The sequence below is a fragment of the Dermacentor andersoni genome, chromosome 6 (genome assembly GCF_023375885.2).
Source record: "Dermacentor andersoni chromosome 6, qqDerAnde1_hic_scaffold, whole genome shotgun sequence".
In the NCBI taxonomy this organism is placed as follows: domain Eukaryota; kingdom Metazoa; phylum Arthropoda; class Arachnida; order Ixodida; family Ixodidae; genus Dermacentor; species Dermacentor andersoni.
This window is the reverse complement of record NC_092819.1, coordinates 132,878,152-132,885,680: the sequence shown is the minus strand read 5'-3', so window position 1 is coordinate 132,885,680 and position 7,529 is coordinate 132,878,152. Positions and strand designations below refer to the sequence as shown.

At 45.2% G+C, this 7,529-nt stretch overlaps 1 long non-coding RNA gene across 1 annotated transcript; it reads left to right on the top strand.

Annotated features, from left to right (window-relative positions):
• The first annotated feature begins 1,120 nt into the window (after positions 1-1,120).
• Positions 1,121-5,958, top strand: LOC140218806 (uncharacterized). Its single transcript, XR_011894997.1, has 2 exons — positions 1,121-1,389; positions 3,144-5,958. It is a non-coding gene; the product is annotated as an uncharacterized lncRNA (long non-coding RNA).
• The last annotated feature ends 1,571 nt before the right edge of the window (positions 5,959-7,529 follow it).

Genomic DNA, 7,529 nt, shown 5'->3' with positions numbered 1-7,529 from the left:
CGTAGCCATTTTGGCTTCGTAAAAACTGCAACGTTAGACTAGATTCATGACCGCTCAAGTTCATAACGATTTATTTCTTCGCCGGTGTACAAATGCCATCGTCGTTTTAACATACACTAGATGACGTAACCATTGGTACGATCCGAAATGAGCACGTTTCGGGGAGCAGAAGAATGCGAAATTCACTTGCCAACACGGTGACTACGTGCATGTGGAGTTCCCCAAAAGTAGACACGGCGGCAGCGCGGCCGGCGATAAGACAGGTGCCGACAGGCGACGACGCTACCTTCGAACATCGGACGCACTGTGGGAACCATAGGATGCAAGCGCGCACACGCTACAAACATACACGGGTGAGGTCTTCGAATTTCCTGCGACGTACCCTCTGTCCGTAAAGCAAATATAGTTTTTTGTCCAATGTCCGTGGTACCAGAGATCAAAGAATGAACGCGCTTTGAGATCGCAGCGCGCAGCCGCTATAACCATTGACTTCAAAGAGCTTCAGATTCAGCAACAGCCGTAACATTATCACAGCTAATCGCTGTATCTGCGGCTGCTCCCGTTTCTCGCCTTGCAAGAAGCACGCGATTTATTTGAGCCTCGCCGAACTGTCGTCCAGTCATGTTCCAAGCCTGCAGCTCTCGTATGTTCAGTTAAAAACACCAAAGGGAAATGAAAGAAATACAAGTAACGGACTTTTATTGTACCTTACTTGTCACCTCGTCATCTGCAAAGACGTTATAAACTATTTTATAAGCATTATTTTTGTATAAATAGCAAAACTAGTAGTAATTTTTATTTCTAGATGGCGCGACAAGCGTTAAGGTAGCGTTCGGGTGTGTATGTGTGCACGCAAACGGGCGCAACCGAGCTTCGTTTTGTGCACACTTTTGCAACAGTACACATGGTTACCGCTAGTTTCGTAGCCGCATTTTTTGGTCGTAGTATTTATTGTTTACGCTATAAATTAGGTAGTTCTTAAAAATTTATGAAGGTTAGTTGATGAAAAATTATTGCTAATCAATTAGTGGCTCTTCAGTGCCGTTATTTTGTGTTTGAAAGGTTTTTATAACTGAATACGATAGTGAAGCCATGTGAAGCTGTGAACGGCTTTCGGACTCAGTTATTCGGTTGCAGTTGTGCGGTGGTTCACGCCTCGTGCTTCTTGATGAAAGTATTTTCTTTTCGGACATCATGACGCACATTTTAGTGAAATGCTTTAACGACGATAAGTGGGACGTTTATCCGGTGAAGTGGTTGGCTCACCCAACAACTAGTCTTCTACTGATGTGCGAGCCTGACAGTTTTGATGAGTTGCGCGGCAGAGGCCATGATGCCTGTTGGAGAGAAGGCACCCCGAAACAGTCGCAGCCGCACTTCTGAAGATAGGTAAGTAATCTCGTTTTCTTGGGCACGTAGCCTTCTTTTCTATATTCACATTGACGAGCGTGACATGTTAAGCACACCGTTCACTTTCTTGAAGCAAACCGCATGCCCCGGAGCAAATGCGCGCGATACTAACTCACGCTGCCGCCGTCACTTCGTTTGAAACAATGGTAGGCGAAGAGGCAGCGGCGCCCCATGTGCGTAAAATTGCATTGCTTCATTTGTTCCTGTCTAATAACGTTTCCTTCATTTGTATGAGAGAACACAATTGGAACATAAGGATCGGCTTGTCTGCGCAGTGATAATTTTGTACAGTGGCCACGTCATTTTTCATGGGGGCTCACGTATGCCGTCTAAGCGCTTGTTATCGCGTTCCGATACGTGAGAGGCGCGCTGCCTTTCAAGGTATTTAGGCAGGCACTACGAGTTTAGGAGAACCGCGACAAATAATCGTGCAGCAGGTGTGCAGCTGTGCTACGCTTGTACCACACTCGTACCGGAAGGCAGTGTTGCACTTCACGCTTACGCATTTCGTAACTATGGCGGCCTCCGTGGCAATTTGGGGCTCGAGGTGTGGATACGATCCCTGCAGCGGCCGCATTCCAAAGGAGCAGAATGCAAAAACGCTCGTGCATTGTGCATTGTATGCACGTAAAAATTTCCAGGAAGTCAAAATTAATACGGAGTCCCCAACTACGACGTGCCTCATAATCATGTCGTTGGTTTGGCACGTGGAACATCAGAATTATTTTTTTTTCCGTAGTGGCTCATCGTATACCATACGGTTAGTGTGATCACCTTTTGTGCCGTAGCGGTTAAGCGCGCCTCGATTTAGGTTGCGGCTAATGATGCGGCCGGCGCACCGCGAAATATATTTCGCCTCTCTGGGATTTGCGGAGAACGGCCAACCGATTAGTCACAGCTTCCGCGCGGTGACTACACGGATACACAGCGCAAATGAACAGAGGTGTGGTGACGTGGTCAAAGAACACAGCCGCCGCCGGGCTCACCTTATCGTCTATCACCGCCAAAACTACCGCAGTAAGCATCTTTATCTAGCGCGGCGGTTTGCCGTTGAAGGCGTACTGTACAATTTTAATAAGCGATAACCGAAACATGCCACCGTTCTCTGCTGCCTCTTTGAGTTGGACCGATCTGAATATGCGTTGTTTCCAGAAGCGAAAGGAGCGCCAATCGGCGTGTTGTCGCCTCGAGCTAAGCGTCGCACTCGAGCACCGTTTGCGCGGTGAAGAATGACGCGTGCATGAAGCTAGCTCACTGCGCGGACGCTACCGCGCAACGCAAGGGCGTGTACGCGACGTTCTGCACACAAATCGCGCGGGATGATCGGAGCCACGCCGGACCGGCTAGCTTCAAAGAAGCGGTACATGTTCTCACTCGTACAGGCACGCTTACGCTCGCATCGCTCTCGGCGTATGTTTAGGTCATTCCTTCTACTGGACTTCTACCCCAAGATTCGATATCTGTTTGGTATGGGCTATGCACTGTCGCGTGGTCTTTGGTTCTGCGAGAGAGCCGGGAATATTTTCCCCACTGTGAAACATCGCTGTGCGTGTTTTAGCTAACATTTACCGTAGCAACCCATTCCTTCCTTTTCTCGACGGCACTCGTAAAGAGTCCCAAATTTTTACTTGCAAGTATAGTGTCTACTTCTATTTCGTGCGTAGTTATGTGCAGTGTGTGGCAGATTCTTAATCCGCGCAATCTCATTTTCTGTCCACATTCCCTTCTCACAGGTTACGTATGCAGTAAATTCCCTGATGCTAAAGTGTTCTACGCCAAAAGCACCTTGGCGTCGTGCAAGAGACACCCGTTGATATGTGGCTGATTCACTAGCAAGCTCGCATCTCTGTTGCCACTCTCCATCAAGTGGGATTTTCAACTATTTTTTGTGTTGCTCTGTGGTGTACTAGCTGCCACATGGACGCTGTGAAGGCTTACTTCCTATTTGCTCTGGCGTTTAGTAGTAAAGGATGGGCTACCTTTTGAGGGGAGGCATTTACTTTTGTTTGTGAGAATATTTACCAGCCTAACCAAGTGATACGTGGGTACTGTAAACAGCAGCACGAACAGAGGCGGACGACGAAATAGGTAGGAGCACACACGAGCGCAAGCTCTACTAAATGTTTGCTTTTGATGACAAAGGTATTAAACACACTGGTCAACTTGGCAAAGGTAAAAATCCGTGCGTGCGTGGCAGACACAGCGAGGTGCGACAAGAAAAAATATGAAAAAGCCATGTCATGTAGAATAAACGTTCGTGAAAAACGAGAACTATCGGTCAAATCTATTGAAAAAGCGAAAGATTTGTCCGATAAGTGATACTACCCAACGGGAAATGCTCTTTTGAGAACAACTTTTTCCCACTAAGGGCAACAGATAACTTGGTTATGCAATTGTTTCGTTTGTGATCAATACATATTGCTTCTGGAACTCCTCTGGTGTTGCGGTATAGAGCAGAAAGAACGATTGTTTCATCACGAAGACCAGAGCACAAAAGGACTTATGGAAGCATTATTTATTGATCACGAAGAAATATTCATAAGCAAGATTTCTGTGACCCTTAGTGGGAAAGAGTTGCTACAGTACTTCTCGTTACTATCGCTTACAGGAGAAACCTTTCAGTTTTCATGTTTTTGTTAGTTTTTGACGCACATGTTTATTCTACAGGACGTATTTCGGTCCTTTTTTGTTGTGCCGGGCTGTGTATGCTGCGCATCCATGGCTTTTTCTTTGTGAAGTTGGCCAGTGTGTTTAAAATCTTCGTCTTCACGAATAAACTTCTACTTGAGTCAGCGCTCATGTGTGTTCCTACCATAATTCATCCTTCTCGTCTCTGTTTGGGTGGTTGTGAAATATAAATGTACACCGAATTGGCGAAGTGTCCATAGAATTGATACATGAAGTTATTTGCGCTGTTTATTTCAGGAAGAACGCTATAGGGTCTTCTCTTTGTTTTTGACACTGAGTACATTTTTCTAGTTCAATTTCAATGAGTCCCCTGAGGAAGCCAATAAGAGTGATGGTAACTTCCTTTGTGTGTAAGGTTTATGAATTTCATCCATTCAAGGCATGACATGGCACATGCGTGATTGTAGGTTGCAAGCATTCGTAGTAAGATCTACTTTTCGGTTCTCATGACGCTTCTTTGTACTGCGCTGCATTCTCCAGGCACATGAACCTTTTTATGCTCTAAGTGCATGCATTCTTTTTCTATATGTTGGAGCGAAAATTGTAAACTTCAATATGCATATATATCATTTTCCTTGTAATCTTTTTCAACATGGGTGCGCTGTAGCTCCCTCTGTCTTTCAGTTACTGCTTTGTCCCAATTTTTATGCAACCTTTATGTATTTTATGCAGCAAAATTCTGGTGCTATTTTAATAACATTTTATCTGCGAAATTGAGGTAATTGGTGTTTCGTATATGCATTTATTTGCGTTTTTCACTGTCTCAGCAATCGGGCTGTCGAGTCATTGGAACCTTTTCTCATACTGTATGACTATTTCTGGGGTGCTTGATACTGAAAGTGCAGGTGACCATTTATTTGGCTGTTTGGAATTGTCTTAGCCATGTGTTACTACCAATTTTCTGTGCTAAATAATTATTTTTTCTATTATCGTTCAAGGTATTAGCCTTTTCTTATCTCTTTATTGACTGAGGTAGCACTTAGTTGCTGGGTATAGGAAAAAAGGCCCCAAAAAGTGCTTTAATTAGCTTTGTGCAAGTCCAGAAAGATTACCTGAAAATGAGCTCACTAAATTGAGGAAATGCCACTAACGAACTCCTCTGTACCCCAAATTAACATAATCAAATGGTGTACTGTTTGTTCTTGACTTGTGCCAGGGAGATAAGCTGCTTTCATTACACAAAAGCTTGACAAGTTTATTTCTGAAGAAAGCAATCCTGGCTTGTCAGAAACACGATTCAGGTGTTCATGATGCCCGACAACTTTCTAAATGATGTCTCGTCAAATAATAGCTAAGTTGAGTGATGTTATTTTATAAAATAATTGGGCAACATGAAAATATATATATCTCGAAGACAAAGCTCAGGCAAGTCTACTTTGGTACTTCATTAAATTTTAATCGTGGTGAAAGACGTGTGCTAAAGGTTGTATATATTTACGTGAAGTCATTTGTTTCAAGTTGGTTATTTTGCCTTCTCACAGTCAGCCGTAGCTCTTCCTGTGATGTGTTAGTGTGCGCAACATTTTAATGTAACATATTCAGATGTCTTTTGTGTATTCACATGCAAGCAGCTCCAAGTGTTCATGTGTTCAAAGTTGGTTGTTACAAGGGTATGCTTAAGCCCTGCCTTTTGAGTCGCTTTGCCTTCTAGTCATAAACTTAAGTCGAAAGTGAAGAGCACAATGATCGTTTTGATTGGATTCATATGTAAAGTTTTTTTCAGATGTATTTACGCTGCTAGAGTGCTGTAGGTACTAGCCTGTGTCTCCAGGTTCGATGTAGTGGTGCCTTATGTACTGTAATAATGTTTCACGTGCACGCATCTTTAGTGTAAATAAAGGTACTTCAAGTTGATCAGTCTCTCCTTTGATTTTGTTTGTGTTTGGGAAAGTTATGAGCAGGCACCGGGGCATGCAAGTGTGAACAGCGAGCAATATCAATACATGAATAAAAATACACTAGCCCAACGAAACGTCAATCATATTTCAATGGCGACTTCTGAAATCTCAATGGCATCTCAACTGTGCCACGATATGCTTTTCAATGCTGTGGCAATAATAACTCAACAACAGGTCAACAGAACTACCACAACGTTAGTTCAACGCAGAATCAATGGTAACTCAACAACCATTCAACAAAATGAACACAACGGGCCGTTTAAGCACAATGCACTTTCAATGGTAACTTAACAATTATTCAACATTGAGGTACCCAATGGTGTTTCAATTCGATTTCAGTGGCCAATATTCAAGAGTGCTCAACACTCAACCCAACAATTCTCCAACATACTCTCAATAATTCCTCAATAAAAAACTCAACATTGACCAACAATATTTCAATGCCTTCTCAATAATTTTTTTTGTACGGGTGGCAACCAAATCAGTGCCCAAGCACCTGGTGCGAACTGAACATCGCGATGCCACCGGTCGTAACGCTCTTTTTGCAGATGCTGCGAGGCTAATAAGGAGATCGGGCGACTTGATGCACCGTGTGAGCGCCATCGATGACTTCACGAGCGTACTCAGTGGCAACGCCGAGCACAGAAGGTAGGAAGGTGTGAAAGGGCAAAGTGCGGTCGCGACCATACAAAAGATAAAAGGCTGAACATCCTGCGGTGTCATGTCGGGACGAGTTATACGCGAATATCATGTATAGGCCAGCGTGGCGTCCCAGTCGCAGTGATTGTTGGAAACGTACATCAACAGCATCTATGTGAGTGCTCGGTTGAGGCGTTCCGCGAGACCGTTCGTTTGTGGGTGGTAGGCGGTGAACAGCTTGTGCTCAGTGGCACAAGAGCGGAGGAGGTTGTCCACAACTCGAGACAAGAACGAGCGGCCGCGGTCTGTAACTAACTGTCGAGCTGCACCGTGCTGGAGAATGACGTCGTGAAGTAGAAAATCAGCGACGTCTGTTACTCAACTAGTCGGCCTCGCCTTTGTTATCGCGTAGCGTGTCGCGTAATCAGTAGCGACGGCGATGCACTTATTCCCCCTAGTGGTCGTCGGAAAAGGGCCAAGCAGGTGAAGGCCTACGCGAAAAAAATGGTTCAGAGGGAATTTCAATTGGATAGAGTCGGCTGACAGCTGGCAGGGGAGGTTTCTTCCGGCGCTGACACAATTCGCAAGTTGCGACATAACGACGCGCAGAGCGGTAGAGACCCGGCGAGAAAAACCGGTGTCGTGCGCAGTCGTATGTATGCAAAACTCCAATGGGCAAGGAGCAACTCGAAGCCGTCAAGGTTGATATTGCGGCGGTAGAGGATGCCGTCGTGCAGCACAAACATGCGGCACGTACCGTCGGTGCTGCCAGATTGCCCCCCGGCGATGATGGACTGTAAGGATGCGTCGCGTTGTTGTTCAGCGCGCATGTCGGTCATATCAGTCAAAGCCATCACGCAGGTCACCGGATCATGCGCAACAAGACCAGGGGAA